This window comes from Macaca nemestrina, chromosome 5 (genome assembly GCF_043159975.1).
Source record: "Macaca nemestrina isolate mMacNem1 chromosome 5, mMacNem.hap1, whole genome shotgun sequence".
NCBI classification, from domain to species: Eukaryota; Metazoa; Chordata; class Mammalia; order Primates; family Cercopithecidae; genus Macaca; species Macaca nemestrina.
In genome coordinates, this window is record NC_092129.1 from 118,066,815 (window position 1) to 118,087,965 (window position 21,151).

The 21,151-nt window shown below is 36.3% G+C and overlaps 1 long non-coding RNA gene across 3 annotated transcripts in view; it reads right to left on the bottom strand.

Moving 5' to 3' along the window:
* The window catches only part of LOC105479498 (uncharacterized), a 143,677-nt gene that overhangs the window by 97,227 nt on the left and 25,299 nt on the right, over positions 1-21,151 (bottom strand). The window contains exon 3 of one of the 3 annotated variants that reach the window (XR_985937.2): positions 1,399-8,858. The exons of the other annotated variants lie outside the window; for them this stretch is intronic. This is a non-coding gene — a long non-coding RNA (uncharacterized lncRNA). Of the gene's footprint in view, positions 1-1,398; positions 8,859-21,151 lie in introns of those variants that run through there. 3 annotated transcript variants of the gene reach the window in all.

Sequence of the window (21,151 nt, forward strand, 5' to 3'; positions counted from 1 at the left end):
AAATATGTATATTTCCTTGCTGTTAGCTGAGAAGGCCTGGAAGCACTGATACTCCAGTAGCAGTGAGTACATCACAATCTTAGTTTCTAATATAATTCTTTAAAAAAGGAAGAGAGGAAAGGAAAGGGAAAGGAAAGGAAAGGAAACGAAAGGAAAGGAAAGGAAAGGAAAGGAAAGGAAAAAAGGAAAGGAGAAAAGAAAAGAAATTGAGGCTCCTTAGAGAAATGGCTACTGCTAGGATTGGGGCAGAATATACAAGATGAGCCTAAACCATCATGCCAAAAAGTAAGGAAGTACAAAAACAAAAAAAAAGGGAACATTGATTTGTATATGTCAAAGAAGAGGACACAGGAACCAACAGAAAGAGATCCACATTCTAAAGCTGAAATGATTTAGTAACAAAACAAAGTAGTATTAGATTATAATAGAAACTATAAATTGAATACTCATGAGTCCATACAATATATATGAAAATATAAATAACAATCGGAAGAGCAGAGACAAATCTCTCATGCAGAAGAATGCCAAGTAATTTATAGATACGCCCTGCAAAGAAAGGAGGCATATATCAAAACTTCATAAATGCTGACTGTGCATAACTACATTCCTCTTGAGAATATGATGTGGAAAAGGGAAAACAAGGGAAACTTCAGTGGAGAAACCTGAGAATAACTATCTTAGCATAGTGATCAAGATAAGCAACAGTCATAAATTATGCTGCTAGTATGTACCCTTAATACGATGTAATAAAAATGTTGCTTTATATTTGTGGCTTTCCTCTTAAATACCCACAATTCAGCCTAGTCATGAAAAAAAAAATCAGATACATTCCAACAGGGAGCATCCTTGAAATACTTAATCAGTACTTCTAAAAACTGTCAAGGTCATTGAAAATAAGGAAAGTCTGAGAAGCTGTCACAACCAAAAGGAACCTCAGAAGATGGGATAACTAAAAGTAATATGGTTCTTTATGGGAACCTGAAACAGAAAAGGACATTAGATAAAAATCAAGAAAATCTGAATAAACTGTATTTTTTTAGTTAATAATAAAATAAAAATATTGGTTTGTTAATTGTAACAAAATGTATCATACTAATGTAAAATATTCATAAATTGGGACTTTTCTGTACTATCTTGTATTTTTTAATAAATATGAAACTTTTAAAAATTAACTGTTTTTAAAAAGGAAAAGAAACATAAACATTTTTCATACAATAAAAACTGAAGAATTTTATTGCCAGTAGACCTACTCCACAAAATATGTTGACAGTTTTTGAGATAGAAAAAAATTGATGTAGGTTAAAAACTTGAATACATATAAAGAAGAACATCAGAAAAAGAATAAGTCAAGTAAAATATATGGATTTACACTTAATTGCTCTAAAATTAAATAATTGTGATAATGTAAATTGGATGTTTGTAGCATATATAAAAGTGAAATGAATGACAATGATATGAAACATCAGAGAATTAGGATCATTCTGTAAAACAACACCTGCCCTACATATGAAGAAGTATAATGTTATTTGAAGATATATTTATGTAATCTCCTCTGTGAATATCTCATTTGTATTTCTTTAAAAAATTTGTGTTGGTTACCCTTGGATTGACAATATACATGTTAAAACAGTGTAGATTTATAAACAATGCTCAATAAAGATCAGTAAAAATAAATTTTAAAAAGAAATGAAAGAGCAATTAAAAGAAAAATAAACATTAGCAATGTGGTCAATTTCAATCCTAGTATATCAATAATCACTGTAGATGTGCATGGTATAAAAGTAACAGTCAAATGATACAAATTGTCAAACTGGATTTAAAAAAAACCCCACAACTATATCCTTCCTACAAGAAAACCACTTTACATATAAAGACTTAGATGGGTTAAGAGTAAAGAAATGGAGAAAGATATATTATACCAACATTAACCAAAGAAAACAGGGAAAGTTACATTAATTTCAGGAAAAACTGACTTGGAAACAAGGAAGATTATTAGGGATAAAGGGGAATATTATATAATGATAAAGGGCACAGATTTCCAGGAAGAGATAAGAACCTTAAAAAGGTATGCACGTAACAGCAGATCATTAAAATACGTAAGTCAAAATGTTAGAACTGCAAACAGATATAGACGACTTTACAATTATCATTGGAAACTTTGTCCCTTGTTCATTAATTGATGTATCATGCAGGCAGAAAATCAGTAAGAATGGAGATGATCTAAAGAGCGTTCTCAATCCGCTTGACCTAACAGAATTTCTTTTTTGCCATGAACCACAATGGAAGTCTACATCCATTGTTGACACCCATGGATCTCTACTTAGAATAAGAGCTTAAATGCGTATAAGAAATGCATACAATTATAATGAATGTCAATTATATTAAAATGTCATTGGGAAATTTTTAAAATAAAATATTTGATGTATAGCAATATATGTTTATTTACTAAAATATAAAATAAAAATATCTTATAATTTGTCTATCAATTAGCATAAAAGATGTTTTGAGATATCTATAACAACTTTAAAGGGAGTGATCAAACCTCATATCTTAGGTACAACAAGCATTATTATGGTTTGTTACCTGCTATCAAAATGCAATGTAATGTAAAATGTCCATTGGAGGTAAGTGGAAAATATATATTTATCATATTCCTCATTCAACTTCACAGATTACCTAAATCTATTCATAGATCCCAGATTAGAAAAGTGATATTGACAGAATAAAATGTAAAAATTTCCAACTTTGACCTTCTGTACTTGAAGTGCCTACTTTGCTAGTTGTAGTCTTGAAGACTTCATGAGATGATGGAGGTTAATAATAGGTTTGAATAAATTTCTGAGTATTTAATTCTATAATAGTTGTTTACTAGCATTATCAATTCAAAAATTCATATGAATTTCAAGTGATTACTTGAAAACAGCAAGTATATATTAGTTTCCCATTGATGTGTACAAATTAACAAAGGTGATGTTTTATTAATGTGATAATCTTACAGGCTTTATCAACTTATATAAATATTTCCACTAAAAATTTTTTCTGTTCTATTTGCCATTGTAGGCTCTCCGAAATCTGAGTTTCAAAGTATACATATACATATTCTATTGTGCGTGTGTGTGTGTGCATGTGTGTGTGTGTATTTTGTTTGCTTTCAGGACACCAATAATAATGTGACACTAAATAATTAACATAATGAAATAATAATTTTTCCCTGTAGTGGGCACCTAAGATTTGGCTTATTATTATATTTTTAATCACAGCTAGTTTGTAGAGAAATAAGAATCTCAGTTTGAGAAATATTCATAAAAAAATGACTCATTAGTCTTTTGTAGTGAGCACTACTGCATTAAAAGTACTAAGTTTTGAGATTGCTGAACTATAGAAAGAAAATATGTTTCTGTAGTATTCTTGTTAAAAAATTTAATTATGAGAACATTGGTTTCTTTTAAGACTTAGACCTAGTGAATATACTATATATTACATTCTGTGGCTTTTGAAATTATAAAGATGAAATATATTTTTCAAGCTCAAAATGCTATTGTATAATTATTAGTTTTGTTTTTAAGATTTTTTTTATTGTTGTTGATATGAAGTCTTGCTTTGCTGCCCAGGCTGGTCTCAGGCGATCCTCCCACCTTGGCATGCCAAAGTATTGGGATTACGGATGTGAGCCACTATATCCAGCATGAATCACTTTTTATTAAAATGAAATATGAGTGATCCTCCTGGCCTGTTATTTCCCACTTGTTTATGAAATTGAACTCCATTTTACACAGATAGCATTTATTTTCATATGAGTAAATTTAAAGGATAGTTTTTTACAAACCTTTTATTGTAGGTTTGAGGGTACATATGAAGATTTGTTACATAGGTAAACACGTGTCATGGGAATTTGTTGTATGTATTATTTCATTGCTCATGTATTAAGCCCAATACCCAATAGTTATCTGTTCTGCTCCTGCCTCCCTTCCCACCCTTCCCCCTCAACTAGACCCCAGTGTCTGTTGTTTTCTTCTTTGTGTTCATAAGTTTTTGTTATTTAGCTTCTACCTATAAGTGAGTACATGTGGCATTTGGTTTCCTGTTCCTGCTTTAGTTTCCTAAGGATTATAACTTCTAGCTCCATTCATGTTGCTGCTAAACATAAGATCTTGTCCTTTTTTGTGACTACATAGTATTTCATGCTGTAGATGTACCACATTTTCTTTATCCAAACTGTCATTGATGGACATTTAGGTTGATTCCATGTCTTTGCTATTGTGAATAGTGCTGCAATGAACATATGTTTGCATGTGTCTTTATAATAGAATGATTTATAGTCCTTTGGCTATATATCCAGTAATAGCGTTGCTGGGTCAAATGGTATTTCTGCCTCTAGGTCTCTAAGGAATCACCACACTGCCTTCCACAATGACTGAACTAATTTTTACTACAACAGTGTAAAAGTGTTCCTTTTTCTCCACATCCTTGCCAGTACCTGGTTTTTGGTTTTTGTTTTTTACTTTTTAATAATAGCCATTCTGACTGGCATTAGATGTTATATCATTGTAGTTTTGATTTGCATTTCTGTAATGATTAGTTTTATAGAGCTTTTTATCATATGCTTCTTGGCCACCCGTATGTCTTCTTTTGGAAAGTGTCTGTCCATGTGCTTTGCCCATTTTTAAATGTGGTTGTTTATTTTCTCTTGTAAATTTGTTTAGTTTTTTATAGATGCTGGATATTAGACCTTTGTCAGAAGCATAGATTACAAAAATGTATTCCCACCTTGCAGGTTGTCTGATAGTTTCTTCCGCTGTGCCAAAGCTCCCACTTGTCAATTTTTGCTTTTGTTACAATTGTGTTTGATGTCTTTGTCATAAAATTTTTGCCCACTCCTGTGCCCAGAATGGTGTTGCTTAGGTTGTCTTCCAGAATTTCTGTAGTTTTGGGATTCACAGTTAAATCTTTAATCCATTTTGAATATTTTTTATATGGTATAAGGAAGGAGTCTAGTAAAAATCCTCTGCATATGGCTTGCCAGTTATCCCAGCAACATTTATTGAATAGGGAGTTTTTTCCCCATTGCTTGTTTTTGTCAGCTTTGACAAAGATCAGATGATCATAGATATGCAGCCTTGTTTCTGGGCTCTCTATTCTGTTCCATATGGTCTATATCTGTTTTTGTACCAGTTTCATACTGTTTTGATTGTTGTAGCCTTGTAGTACATCGAGTTTGAAGCTGGATGATGTGATGCCTCCATCTTTGTTCTTTTTGTTTAGGATTGCCTTGGCTATTTGGGCTCTTTTTCTGCTTCTACATGAATTTTAAAATATATTTTTTTTCTAATTCTGTGAAGATAGGCATAGCATTTAATCTATAAATTGCTTTTGGCAGTATAGCCATTTTCACAATATTGATTCTTCCTATCCATGAGCATGGAATGGTTTCCCATTTGTTTGTGTCTTTTCTGATTTATTGAAAGAGTGGTTTGTACTTCTTATTGTAGAGATCTTTTACCTCCCTAGTTAGCTGTATTTTTAGGTATTTTATTCTTTTGTGGCAATTGTAAATGGGATTGACTTTTTGATTTGGCTCTTGATTTGGCTGCTGTTGGTGTATATGAATCCTAATAATTTTCTATGTTGATTTTGTATTCTACAGCTTGGCTGAAGTTGTTTATCAGCTGGAAGAGTTTTTGGGCCAAGACTATAGGGTTTTCTATATAGAGAGTCATGTTCTCTGCAAACAGAGGTTGTTGGACTTCCTCTCTTCTTAATTGGATGCCCTTTCTTCCTTTCTCTTGCTTGATTGCCCTGACTAGAACTTCTAATACTGTGTTGTATAGAAATGGTAAGAGAGAGGATCCTTGTCTTGTGCTATTTTTCAAGGGGAAAGTTTTTAGCTTTTGCTCATTCAGTATAATATTAGCTATGGAATTGTTAGATGACTTATTATTTTGAGGTATGTTCCTTCAATACCTAGTTTATTGAGAGCTTTTAACATGAAAGGGTGTTGAATTTTATGAAAAGGCTTTCTGTGTCTATTGAGATAATCTTCCGGTTTTTGTCTTCAGTTCTATTTATGTGATATATCACATTTATTGATTTGTGAATGTTGAATCAACTTTGCATCCAGAGAAGAAGTCTGCTTGATCATGGTGGATTAGCTTTTTAATATGCTGCTGGATACAGTTTGCAAGTATTTTGTTGAGGATTTTTGCATCAATGTTTATCAAGGATATTAGCCTAAAGTTTTCTTTTTTGTGTGTGTCCCTGACAGGTTTTGGTAAGATGATGATGATATCAAGAATAATTTGAAGAGGAGTCTCTCCTGCTCATTTTTGTTTATTTGTTTTGTTTTTCAATAGTTTTAGTAGGAAGGGTACCAGCTCATTTTTGTATATCTGATAGAATTCAGCTGTGAATCCATGAGGTCCTGAGCTTGTTTGTTTGTTTGTTAGCTATTTATTACTGATTCTATTTCAGAGCTCATTATTGGTCTGTTCAGGGAATCATTTTCTTCCTGGCTGCTACCATAGAGGAAGAAAATTAACAAAAATATTCAGGACCTATACTCAATGTCAGACCAAATGGATCTGATAGAGCTTTTCAGAACTCTTCACCCAAAAGCAACAGAATATACATTCTTCTCATCATCACATGGTATATACTCTAAAATTGAGCACATGATTGGACATAAAACAATCCTCAACAAATGTAAAAGAACCAAAATCATACCAAACACACTCTCAAACCACAGGACAATAAAAATGGAAGTCAAGATTAAGAAAATTGCTCAAAACCAGCTGGGCGTGGTGGCTCATGCCTATAATGCCAGCACTTTGGGAGGCCAAGGCGGGTCAATCACAAGGTCAGGAGATTGAGACCATCCTGGCTAAAAAATAGAAAAAACTAGCCAGGCGTGGTGGCGGGCACCTGTAGTTGCAGCTACTCAGGAGGCTGAGGCAGGAGAATGGCGTGAACCCGGGAAGCAGAGCTTGTAGTGAGCCAAGATTGCACCACTGAACTCCAGCGCCTGGGTGACAGAGTGAGATTCAGTCTCAAAAAAAAAAAAAAAAATTGCTCAAAACCATGCAATTACATGAAGCTTAAACAACAAAGTCCTAAATGACTTTTGGGTAAATAATGAAATTAAGTCAGAAATCAGTAAGTTATTTGAAATTAATAAAAACAAAGATATGACATACCAGAATCTCTAGGACACAGCTAAGGCAGTGTTAAAGGGAAAACTCACAGTAATAAATGATCACATTAAAAAGTTAGAAGGATCTCAAATTAACAACCTAACTTCAAATTGAAAGAATTAGAGAAGCAAGAACAAATCAAGCCCAAAGCTAGCAGAAGACAAAAGATAACAAGCCAGAGCTGAACTGAAGGAACTTGAGATACAAAAAACCATTCAAATGAGCAATGAATCCAATAGCTGTTTTTTTTTTTAAATAATAAAAAAGACCACTAGCTAGATTAATAAAGAAGAAAAGAGAAGAAAAAAGGGAAACAATTAGAGAAGACAAAGGTAATGTTACTACTGACCCCACAAAAATAAAAACAACTATTAGAAACTGCTTGCCGAGACCAGCTCGGTCATGCAGACCCTAACCCAGCAGCGCTAGAGGAATTAAAGACACACACACAGAAATATAGAGTGTGGAGTGGGAATCATGGGGTTAACAGCCTTCTGAGATGAGAGCCGCAAACCAAGTTTTATCACATATTTATTGACAGCAAGCCAGTGATAAGCATTGTTTCTATAGATTATATATTAACTAAAACAGGAAACAAAGGGATGGACTCTGACTAGTTATCTGCAGCAGGAACATGTCCTTAAGGCACAGATCACTCATGCTATTGTTTGTGGTTCAGAATGCCTTAAGCCGTTTTCGGCCATGGGTAGGCCAGGTGTTCCTTGCCCTCATTCTGGTAAACCAACTACCTTCTACCGTGGGCATCATGGCCATCATGAGCGTGTCACAGTGCTGCAAATATTTTGTTTATGGCCAGTTCTGGGGCTTGTTTATAGACAGATTTGGGCGCCTGTTCCCAACATTACTATAAAAAGCAGGGCTCTGTGGCTGACACCTGGAATCCCAGCTCTTTGGGAGGCTGAGGCAGGTGGATCACAAGATAAGGAGATCAAGACCATCCTGGCTCACATGGTGAAACCCCATCTGTACAAAAAATACAAAAAATAAGCCAGGCATGGTGGCATGCACCTGTAATCCCAGCTACTTGGTATGCTGAAGCAGGAGAATTACTTGAACTCAGGAAGTGGAGGTTGCAGTGAGCTGAGATTGAGCCATTGTACACCAGCCTTGGTGACAGAGCAAGACTCCATCTAGGAAAAAAAAAAAAAAGAAAGAAAGCAAAAGAAAAAAAGAAACTACTATAAACACAAACTGGAAAACCTAGAAGAGATGGAAAAATCCTAATACACCCTTACAAGACAGCCAAGAAGCAACTGATTACCTAAAAGATAGTTTTAAAGTCATAGTTGTTCAGAAAAATGAATAAATTTAAAATAAATAAATAAATAAAAAACATTTGAAACTATTGCCCATTTCTGAGAGATGGAAATTACATACATAAAACCCATTATTCTTATTTATTTTTCTCATGTTTTAAAAGAATATTAAATTCTCTCTAAAAATGTAGGTCCACATATTCTCATAAAATCATACTTATAATTTTGATGAGCAGTTTTATCTACAAGAGGCTACAAATTATTAATAGTTAGAAGATTTTCAGATTAGCATATAATAATTGTAATAGTCTTGTTTTCAAATGTTCTTTTTTTCTTTTTCTTGTTTTCAAAATGTTCTCATTGATGGTTTTCCTCAAGAACAAATAATCTCCCCCTGGAAAAATATAACATGATTAGGAATTGAATGTAGACATTTCAAGTGTAAAACAGTATTAAAAAGTAAAAGCATACTTAGAGGATAGATAGATAGGCAGATAGATAGATATTAATGGAAGGAAGGTCAACTATCTGTCTAGAAATCTGAAAATATTTTATTTAAATATTAATACAAAATCAATTTTACATTGTCTCTACTATTTGCTTTTTAAAATTTTCTTATAATAATTATACAAACGCAATGTATCACAAAGTGCCACAGAGCTCCATCATTTACTGAGTATGCCACCACTGAATAAAGATGAGAAGCAGTGCTGTCTTCTGGTTTTAGGGTCAGTTGACTGACTCTAAAGGAAACAGAAGATAGATGGCTTCTAAAGTAATATAACTTGGCATGAATTAAAACTGATTCTACCTGATTAAAAAGGCAGGTATGAAAGTACTAACTATTGGGGTCCGTGCCGGGGGTGGTGGAGAATGAACAGACACAAAAGACAAAGACAAACAGAGAACATGGCGGCCGCACTCAGAGCCTCCGCCTCACTTTATTTATACTCCATAAACCCCATGTCAGCAGAAAGAACACAATGCAAAACAAACTTTCTTTAACCAGATGTAACCTTCTACTCAGTTCCTTGTCTCTATGCTCTTCCTTATCTGCCCGCCTTCTTGGTGCCTACGGGAGTTCATTAAAAGTTCAATTGGAGATACTGTCCTTGAGCCCTATCTATTTTCAGCATACTGTTTTCAAAGGCCCCTGCAACTAACTGTAGAGACATGTGAACAAAAGTGTTTGGGATAGAAAATCCCTATATGGATGTAGAAAAGGCAAGTTCTGCAACTTTAGTTTGCCTAGTACTGGAGGATTTTAAAACAATTTTTGTCCTGGGTCTCAAATTAACATTGCTACTTGTTCTATATTATACAATAATATAATCATTATTTTATAGTTCATATGTTGGCTTTATAACATATAATAACTGTAAATGCTTTTCTACATTGAAATTTAGTTTTCCCAACTCCATATTATGGTAAATAAGTTCTCTACTGCATATTTGAGAAGATGAAAGCTTGGAGAAGCTAATCAAGTTGTTCTTTATGTCAGGTTTTTCTCACAATCCATATACAATACATTAGCAAAGACTGTCAACTTGTCTAATAATTGCCCACTTTTTACTACTTCTACCACTATGCTGTGATCTAAACCATTAGCTTTTACTGACTAGAGTTTAGACTATTGTAATACTTGCTAATCAGTTTCCTTGCCATAAGACCTTTTCTCTTTCTCCTGTGCTCACACATTCTACTCTTTTTATGATAGTGCCATGGACTGAATGTTTATGTCCCTCCAAAATTTATGTTGAAACCCTAATCCTCAGTGCTATGGTACTTGGAGATGAGATCTTTAGGAGGTCATAAGCTTGAGATTAAGTCAGGAGGGTGAGGTTCTCCTAATCAAATTAATGCCCTTTTAAAAAGAATAAGAGAGGTGAGCTAGTTCTCTGTCCACCATGTGAGGACACAGTGAAAAGGTGCCGTTTGTAAACCAGGAAGAGGGTACTCTTTAACAAAATAACCATGCTGGTTCCAGGATCTCAGATTTCCAGCCACCAAAAGTCTAAAAAATAAATGTTTGTTCTTAAAGCCACCCAGCTCAAAATTATAATATCAACTGACTAAGATAAGTAGCCAGTGTGATCTTTTAAAAACTGTCAGTCAGGGCTGGGCACAGTGGCTCACAGCTGTAATTCCAGCACTTTGGGAGGCCAAGGAGGGTGGATCACAAGGTCAGGGGTTTGAGACCACCCTGGCCAACATACTGAAATCGTATCTCTACTAAAAATATAAAAATTAACTGAATGTGGTGGCACACTCCTGTAGTCCCAGCTACTTGGGAGACTGAGGCAGAAGAATCGCTTGAATCAGGAGGCAGAGGTTGCAGTGAGCTGAGACCACACCACTGAACTCCAGCCTGAATGATAGAATGAGACTCCGTTTCAAAACAACAACAACAAAAACACTGTCAGTCAGATAAAAGTAGCAGTTAAATCCCAAATCTAAAGTGCTTATTATGGTCCAAAGGCCCAAATGATCTGATTCTTGGTTTCCTCCATAACTTCACCTTCTGTCTCCCTTGCTTGTTGTATAATAACCTCCCATGCTTCCTTGCTATACTTCCCTCCTGTTCTCTGTCACTTCCTTTCTGCAGCTACTAAAATGTCCCTACAACCTACACTGGCTATCTAATGCTCTCAATCTGCTTATTCTTCTTAATAATAGTGTTACCATCTGAAATGCTTGTGTTTGTTTTTAGATTCTTACTTCTCTATCATGCCATAGAGAATAAAGAACTTAACGTGTTGTATTTATTGCAGCACTCTCAGCTCTTAAAATAGTGCCTGAAATCCTGTTATTGCTTAATGAATATTTGTTGAATGAATAAAAAGTTCACTGAGCTCAGTTATCAAGTCTCAGAGCGTACATTTGATACTGAATTTCTCTGATTTCTAACCATATAAAATACTGAATTTAATTTCCCCCATATGTCTAAATAGTTCACTAATATGTGTTTGATGCAACTAATCTCTGAGGGGTATAGAATAATTGTACAAATTTCATCAGATTTTAGACAAGAAATTTGTAATATAGGGGATCTTTTAAGTAGCTCCAGATGGTTAAATTCAACTGTTCCTAATATGACAAGCCACAAGGAAATCTTCTAACTCACAATACTATAAACCAAAAGTAGTTGAAAAGAGCAAAATAACAATATAAGTTGAAAAAAATCATTTAATATTTTAAAACCACTTAATTGTGTCAATAATTTGGATCGATTATCTCTACAATTAATGTTGATTGGTTCCTGATTGTTAGTAAAGATTTACTCTAAATAGCCTGTTAATAAAAACTAAGCTTAGTGAATTCATGAGTTACTCTAAATCAATTTCTATGTCCACCTTTGAACTTCCAAAATTTCCCCCATAACTGTTATCAATCCAGCTGTTAGCTGGATCATGCTGAGGATTCATTTGTGAAATCTTCTGTGCTATTATAAGATTGAAATTGGGTTCAAAAACTACCTACCAGGTACTATGCTTATTACCTGGGTGGCAAGATCATCTGTAAACCAAATCCCCATAACACACAATTTACCTATATAACAAACATGCACATGTACCCTTGAAGCTAAAATAAAAGTTCTAAAAAATGAGGTTCATTAGCAGATAATATTCACTCCTAAATAATTCAATGGTTTCAATATGGTTTTAGGCTAATATTAGAATTAGATATTTATTGAACTTCTTATATGGAAGAACAATATATAATAAGAAGAATATATAAAATAATATATATTTATGAATATGCTCATTATTAGTTGAATTCAAAATACCAAGACAGCAATTGTCAGTGGTAAATTATTTCAAAATAACAGAGTATTAAAATACTGTCTTATGTATATTCAGACATTTGTAAATTTTTGAAAACCATTATTTTTTTTTTTTTCCTCTGATTAGAGAAATGGGTAAAATGTTAGAAGGCAGCCAACTTGCTGCAATAGAAAGAACAAATTATAGTAACAAAACGGACTTTATGTATTAGCGTAGTCCACAATTCTCTTAAATTCTGATGAAATTCAGTTTTTCATGCACTGACACTGATGGATTATTGTTATTTTTAGACCCAGTGCTGCAACAACAAGTCGCCAGTGTTAGAAGTGTGCTGGCTAATATGGTGATGGTTACAGCTTTGATTGAGATTACTCCTGTCACAGGTCAGGCAGAGCAGTAGACTGGGTCATACTGTCCTGGCAGCTGGTCTTTTTCTTGCCCTTGTATCTTAGAGAAATATGAACCTGTTCAGCCCATACAGCATTGTGGTGGTAATCATTTCTAATGGAGTGTGGAAACAAGATGTTGCAGAAATATATATATCATTTTATCCTGGTAATATATCTTCTTTCTATAGAGCAAACAATGTCCTACTTAACAAGAATGGCCACATTCATCTTGATCTGCCTGGGTGTTAAACTTTTCATGGTTGCTGTACTGATTTTTTTAAACAAAAAGCAGTAGAATGCTTAAACATGTTAGAATACAAACCAACAAAGGATTTATATATATATATAAGAATTAAATGGCACAGTTCTTTCTTTTTTGTTTGTTTTTCAGGATGAGTGCCCAATCACTCAAACAACAAGTGCTTTTGTTATGTTTGTTTTGTCTGGATTTTTAAAGACAGCTAAATAATAATACCTGTAGTTAGGGGAGAAAAGTGCAAAAAAAAAAAAAAAGCTATTAAAATGCTATCTTCAAAATTTAACTTACAAGTATTACAATTGTTTTTTTCTTATTCAGACTAAAAAAGAGGCAACCAGACAGATGGTAAATGTAATCTAATCCTGTGGCAGAGAAGGATGGCTGCATACTCAATATCCATTCTGTTTATCTTCCTTAGTAACAGCATAACAACGTTATTTCAGGATGGGAAAACAACAACAACAAACTTTTGCAGCTTTCCTTGCCACTAGGAGTGAATGAAATGTAAATGGAAAGTAATACTTCTGAGAACAATTTTTGAAAAGGGCCCTAATTTAGCTAGAAAGTTGCTTATTTCCCTGAATATTTGTCTTATTCCTACTTCCTTGGCACCAGAAGTTATGTCTGGTTCCTCCACAAGCGTCTTGTGACAGTGACGTGACCTCAGGTAGAAAAAATCATAGACTAAAAACGGCTGAGTAGAAAGGAACCACCATGGATTGACTTCCTCTGGATTTCTTTATGAGAGAGAAAGTATAATAACCTGTGTAAGTCACTGTTTTTAATGACCATCTTACTACCAAAAGGATTTCATTTCTGCATGAGACAACTCCAGACTGTGAGAGGGAAGTTATTCTTCTTATATCCACTCTATGGAAATTGTAGCATTGCCCAATTAGCATTATAGTTTTTTCCAGAGAATTGTTCAGAGCTATCATAACTAGAGAGATCATGTTGTTAAGTAGATGAATGGCTTCCACATGTCCTGCTCCACCAGTAATCATTCCCTACCTTCTCCTTGTAGATAGTTGTATGTTAATAATCTGTACGTTTGTTCAGTAACTCCTTGCCCCAGTTGAATTTATATAACATGATTAAATTTCATTGAGGCCAATGTTGTAAAATAATTCACAAACTCTCTTCTACATGTGACAACTATGAATTAAATGGAAATTTTTGCTGTGAACTAAAATATCTGCTTTCTTTGAGATAAGGAATAAAAACAAGGCCAAAGATCACATATTGAGAGGGAAGCTGGACAAAGCAAACTGAAATGTTTGGTTCCAAATCAATTATCCTGGTTCTTGCAGATTCCATTTGCTTTGTCTGTCTTAATTAGTAAGCACTAAATAGCAGGATTTTATACATTATCCTGTTTCTGTGATTGGATGTGTGTCTTTGGGATAATTATCACCTAATCCTGAAATATATTTTGCATATTTGGTAACAGAAATTTTATATTAGAAAATATGTAGACTCAAAAATTTTTGAGCATGCCTGGCAAAGTTACAGTGGCATCAGTTTTTTTATAATATCCCTAAATCATCTCACCAAATATAGCATAAAAATGAACAAAACAACAAAAATTATCACAGCCAACATACACCGTAAAACCAAGTGACAAAGTGACTCCACGAGTCCCAAAATACATGCAGGTAGGGCCAAATCACTGACAGCAACAATATCTGGAAAGTATAGTAAGACAAATCTGATGGCCTAACCATAAGCTTAATGAAAAACATCCAAAATCTTACTAAGACTGTTGTCAAAGACTTCCAAAAGACACAAAAGTAGCTTAAGCAAATGAGAATGCCTATATCATCTTTGAATAAGAAACTTCAATATCATAACGATGTCATTCCTTCCCAAGTTAATTTAATGCAAAAAATGACAATACCATTAAGTTTTTGCTTTTATTTATTTGTCTGATTCTTTTGCCTGAGTTAGACAAGTTCATTATAACAATCAGTTTGAAGATTAAGCAAGCAAGAATGACCACAAGAGGCATAAAATGGAACAGCAATGAATGGGGCAATTGTTACCAGATGTTCAAACAAATTATAAAACCTCAATAATTAAAATAAATGTGATATTGCTGCATAAATAAACAACAGGACCAACAGTACAAATAACATACAAACCAAGTCATATGTGGAAATGTAATATGCAATGAAATTAGCCTCTTTAATTTGTAGGATAAATTATTAAAATTCTTATTAAAGTGAATTCAATACAAATAATTTTAACAGAAAAAAATGTAACTGGACCCTTTACTCACAATCTACCCAAAAATTATTCAAATTGATCAAAGATTTACATCTAAAAATCTAAAATATTCAAGTCATAAAACATGGATAAAATTAAAACTTGGGAATGGGGCAAATTTTTTCTACTAATAATTTAAAATCCAGACCCAACAATAGAAAGATGGAGAAATTTGACTGTAACCTAAAAAACTTATGGAGATCTATGGACACCACAGGCAAATTTTATTTGCAATTCTTAGTGAAGACTAAATGTAGATGTTCCTAATATATAAAGAAATTCTAAAAATGGAGAATGAAAAGCCTAAAACATGATGGGAAAACAGGTAAATAATGTGAAGAGTGTCCACCAGGGAAAAAAATGCAAATTTTCTTTACCATAAAAAAGGAAATTCAGCTTCACTTACAGTAATACAAATTAAAACTATACTGAAGAAAGCATTTTCCATTTTACACATAGGCAAATCCAAAAGTTTGACTCCATATTTACCTATTGAGACTGTGAGAAAACAAGTTGTTTTACAAATTGCTGGAGTATAAAATAGTTTAATTGGGGGAAAGTTTGACAATATCTAGTAAAACTACATATACATGTATTTTTTTTTTTTTTAATTTGGCAATAGCACTGCTAAGAATCTATTCCAAAGATATACTAAAAAAATCCCAAAAGACAAACGTATAATTTATAAGTACAAAAAAATAGAAAAAAACAATAGGGAATTAATTAAATATATTACAGAACATCTATACAATGTCATATTATACAGCTCAAGGAAAGAAGGGGAATAAATTTAAGTAGTTCTGTGGAACAATTTCAGATTATATTCAGGGAAATTAGGTAGAAAAGTGTTCAAATTAGGTTTCCATTTATTTAAGAAAAGCAGGAGTAAAACATAAAAATATACAGTTAGCTTCCAGTTTTATTTCGTCTCTGAAATATAGTAATTGTCTTTTCAAAAAGTTTCTTCAGGTTTAAAATTATGTAAATTATTTCTGCAGATTTAAAGTTACAGCTGCAAAACAAGATTTGGAGATGTTTTTTCATTTTTGTCCTAGCCAGCCTTTTTCCTCTCTTCCTAAGTTTGATGATAATTGTTTTTGTTTCATGTTTCTGTGGTTCACCCTTCATTGAGTTTAATTACAAGCACTTGTGTGTGTATGTATATATGTTTGTGTGTATGTATATGTATGTGTGTTGTATAAGTGTTTGTACATATATTATGCTTGATTTATAACCATAAAGAAAAGAATTTATAAAAATTACTTTAAAACACAGCATTATACTGCATATGATAGTGGAAAGTACCCTAAAAAATGATAAAGGCAAAATTAAAATAAAGTAATTAATATGACCCATCCCTAGACAAATTTCTCTCTATCTATGAGATAATTAAACTAAAAATCAAGTTATCTGTCCCCAACATGTAATAGTGAATCTGGCATAGTATAACAATTACAGACACTTTCAATTCCACAGAAGAAGAGCAAAGAAAGAAAGGAATTGCCAGCTGTATTAGTCAAGTTTCTCCAGAGAAACTAAATGAACAGCCAGCATATGTGTGTGTGTGGCTGTGTGTGTGTGTGGCGGGGGGGGGGGGGGGGGATTATTTTGACTTAGATCAAAATAGAGAAAATGTAAATATATATATTATTCCTACAAAATTAGAAAATTGGGCGAAAGAAGAAACAATGTTTTTTAAGAGTTGGAAAACAGTAGTGAACGTTGATTCTTGAGAGATAGGAAATATATTAACTGAAGGCCATAGTCTTCTAGTTTTCTAGAAAACTAGCATCCAAGCTATTACCTATCAGTCAATACCACAAATGCTCCTTCTAGCAACCCCACATTATCCCCCTTACCCCAAGATCTTTCTTCTGTTTGATCTCTCCCACCTTAGATTCCCACACCGCCCCTAAGCCTGCTCGAAGAAGCCCTGAAAAAATATCATTCATCATCACTCTATACCACCCCCCGAATTTTCACCACCCTAACATTTCACTATTTTTTCTCATTTTGTTTTAATTGTTAACATAAAAAGACAGGAATGTAAGATCCTCTGAGCAGGCGGCGCCATGCTCAAGCCATCATGACCCCTGTGACCCACACGTACACATCCAGAAGGTCTCCTGGAGCCAGAAAGTCTGGAAAACCACAAAAGAAGAAAAACTGCTAGTTCCTGTTGTAGCGGATTAGCCAACCTTGCGACATTCTATCATTGTAACAGGCTCTACCCTAACTATCAATCAACCACGTGACACTGTGCTCTGTAACCTTGTGATAATGTACCTTATGACATTCTTCCCCTGCCAGCAATAAACGGCTCCTAACTGTAACTTTCCAGTGCTTACCCCTAACCTATAAAACTAGCTCCAACCCCATCACCCTCTGCTGACTTCCTTTTCAGACTCAGCCCACTGGCACCCGGTGAATAAGCAGCCTTGTTGCTCACACTGAGCCTGTTCAGGTTGTCTCTTTAGTTAGACGCTCGCACAACATTTGGTGCCGAAAGCCTGGGATAGGGGAACTCCTCCCGGAGACCTCTCCCCTATCCTCCCCGTGCCCACGTTCTCCTGTGCAAGAGACTTCCCTCGACCTCAGGACCTCAGACCAGCCCCGCGAGCACTCCGGCCTCCGTCTGTGCATCGGGTAAGCTGCCTCTATCTCTCCTCATCTCTCCCTCTCTTTTTCTCTTTTCAAAATTGAGACAAGGAACCTTCCTCTTATCCGTGTTTCGGAAATCCAACATTGGTCACGGACTCTTCTTGGGAAGACAGTCTTCCCTCAGTGTTTGGTCAATGCCAGGGATGCCTGCTTTGGCCATTTGCCAGCCACACAACCCGGGACCTCCACTGGGGATGCCCACTGAGGATCCTAGTGGTTGCTCTTTTCCTTGTCTCTTTCTTTCCCCCCAAATCTTTCCTTGTTCTATCATGGGCAATCTTCTGCCCTCCATCCCTCCTTCGTCTCCTCTGGCTTGTGTCCTCAAAAACCTCAAACCTCTTCAGCTTGTGCCCAATCTAAATGCTAAACATCTAGTTTTTTTCTGTAACGTGTCCTGGCCCCAATATAAGTTAGACAATGGCTCTCAGTGGCCAGAAAACGCACTTTCAATTTCTCTATTTTTGTAGGACTTAGATAACTTCTATGGCAAAATAGGCAAATGGTCTGATGTACCCTACATCCAGGCGTTTTTTTTACACTACGACCTCTCCCTAGTCTATGCTCCCAATGTAATCCATCCCAAATTTTCCTTATTTCTTTTCCGTCTACGCCTTCTTCTTCCACTGGCAATGCTGACTACTCTTTGTCTGTTGACCCCTCCGATCTTTCTCCCCACCACCACCTATCCGAACCTGCTCCCAGTTCTCCCACAGAACCTATTTCTACACAGAACCCACCACCTTATGTCCCTCCCATTACCACCGTTCCTCACATCCAGTCTGGCTTACAGTTTGGGCCTGTGGCCAACCCCCAGGCCCCTGCCTAGCAATTTCCCCTTCCAGAGGTGGCAGGAACCGAAGGAATAGTTCGGGTTCAGGTCCCTTTCTCCCTGTTTGACCTTTCCCAAATTAGCCAACATCTAGGCTCTTTCCCATCTGACCCCACCAAATGTATACAAGAATTCCAATACTTAACCCAGTCCTATAATCTTACTTGGGTTGACTTAAACGTCATCCTCACCTCTACTCTCACTCCTGAGGAGCAAGAGCGGGTTTGGACCCTAGCTCAATCTTATGCTGATAACCGCCTGTGCCTTCAGCCTGGCCTCCAAGAAGATTCTAGGGCAGTACCTCGTGAAGACCCCGGATGGACTTACCAGGCCCAAGACCACGGCATAGCCAGCCGGGACTACATGATCTCTTGCCTACTTCAAGGACTTCAGAAGGCTGCATGTAAAGCTGTCAATTATGACAAAACAAAAACAAAAACAAAAACAAAAGCAAAAAACAAAGAAACAAACAAAAAAACAAAAAAACCCCACTCAGAACAAAGATAAAAATCCAGCTCAGTATATGGCCACTCTCAGGCAATATACAGCACTAGACCCTGAAGGGCCAGAGGCCCTTTTATTCTTTTTTTTTTTTTTTTTTTTTTTGAGACGGAGTCTCGCTCTGTAGCCCGGGCTGGAGTGCAGTGGCCGGATCTCAGCTCACTGCAAGCTCCGCCTCCCAGGTTTACGCCATTCTCCTGCCTCAGCCTCCGGAGTAGCTGGGACTACAGGCGCCCGCCACCTCGCCCGGCTAGTTTTTTGTATTTTTTAGTAGAGACGGGGTTTCACGGTATTCGCCAGGATGGTCTCGATCTCCTGACCTCGTGATCCGCCCGTCTCGGCCTCCCAAAGTGCTGGGATTACAGGCTTGAGCCACTTTTATTCTTAACATGCATTTTATTACCCAGTCAGCTCCTGACAGTAGAAAGAAGCTTCAAAAATTAGAATCTGGGGCTCAAACCCCACAACAGGAATTAATCAACCTCGCCTTCAAGGTGTTCAATAATAGGGAAGAGGCTGACCCGGGACAGCGCATTTCAGAACTACAGATGCTTGCCTCCGCCATAAGACAAACCCCAGATGCACTACCTACCTGCAAGAACTTCAAGGTGTCCAAACGCAGCATCTAACAGCCCTTCCAGGACCTTGTTTCAAGCACCAAAAACCTGGCCACTGGGCTAAGGAATGCCTGCAGCCTGGGATTCCTCCTAACCCGTGCCCCGCCTGTGCGGGCCGTCACTGGAAGTGGGACTGTCTGACTCTCATGGCCACTTCTGGAGCTCCTGGAGCTCAAACCCAAAGCTCCCCTACCGACTCCTTCCCAGATCTCCTTGGCTTGGCGGCTGAAGACTGACGCTGCCCGAGAGTCTGGGAGACCCCTTAGACCACTGGGAATGGTGAGCTTCAGGTAACTCTTATGGTGGAGGGTAAGTCTGTCCCATTCTTAATCAATACAGGGACTACCCACTCCACCTTACCTTCTTTTAAGGGCCAGTTTCCCTTGCCCCGACAACTGTTGTGGATACTGACAGCCAAGCTTCTAAACGCCTTAAAACTCCCCAACTCTCGTGTCAAATCAGGCAACACTCCTTTTTGCACTCCTTCCTAGCTATCCCCACCTGCCTAGTCCCCTTATTAGGCAGAGATATTTTTACTAAATTATCTGCCTCCATGACTATTCCTGGACTACAACCACATCTCATAGCTACCCTTTTATCCAGTTCCAACCCTTCCTCCAACCTCCCCTTTCATCCCTAAAGTATGGGATACCTCCATTCCTTCCCTTGCAACTGACCATTCACCCCTTATCATCCCATTAACACAAAACCAACCCTATCCTGCTCAACACCACTACCCCATAAAGGGCCTAAAGCCTGTTATTACCCATTCAGTGCAGCATGGCCTCTTAGTTCCTACCGACTCCCCTTACAACTCTCCTATCCTCCCTGTTCAAAAACCAAATAAGTGGTACAGGCTAGTCCAAGACCGTCATCTCATTAATCAGATTGTCCTCCCCATCCATCATGTTGTACCAAACCCTTATACTCTCCTATCTTCAATACCCTTTTCCACAATTCACTATTCTGTTATTGACCTCAAAGATGCCTTCTTTACCATCCCCTTACATCCCTCTTCCCAGCCCCTTCTCCCCTTTACTGGGACTGACTCTGACACCCACCAGTCCCAACAACCCACCTGGACCCTTCTATCCCAAGGTTTCAGAAATAGCCCACACCACTTTAGCCAGGCCCTCTCCCATGACCTGCTTTCTTTTCATCCGTCTGTTTCCCATCTCATTCAATACGTGGATGACCTTCTTTGCAGCCCCTTTTACCAATATTCCATCAAGACATTATCCTGCTTCTTCAACATCTCTACTCAAAGGAGTACAGAGTATCCCCCTCCAAAGCTCAAATTTCTTCCCCTAGCATTACCTATTTTGATATAATCCTCCATCAACATACACGTTCACTTCTGGCAGACCATATTCAGCTAATC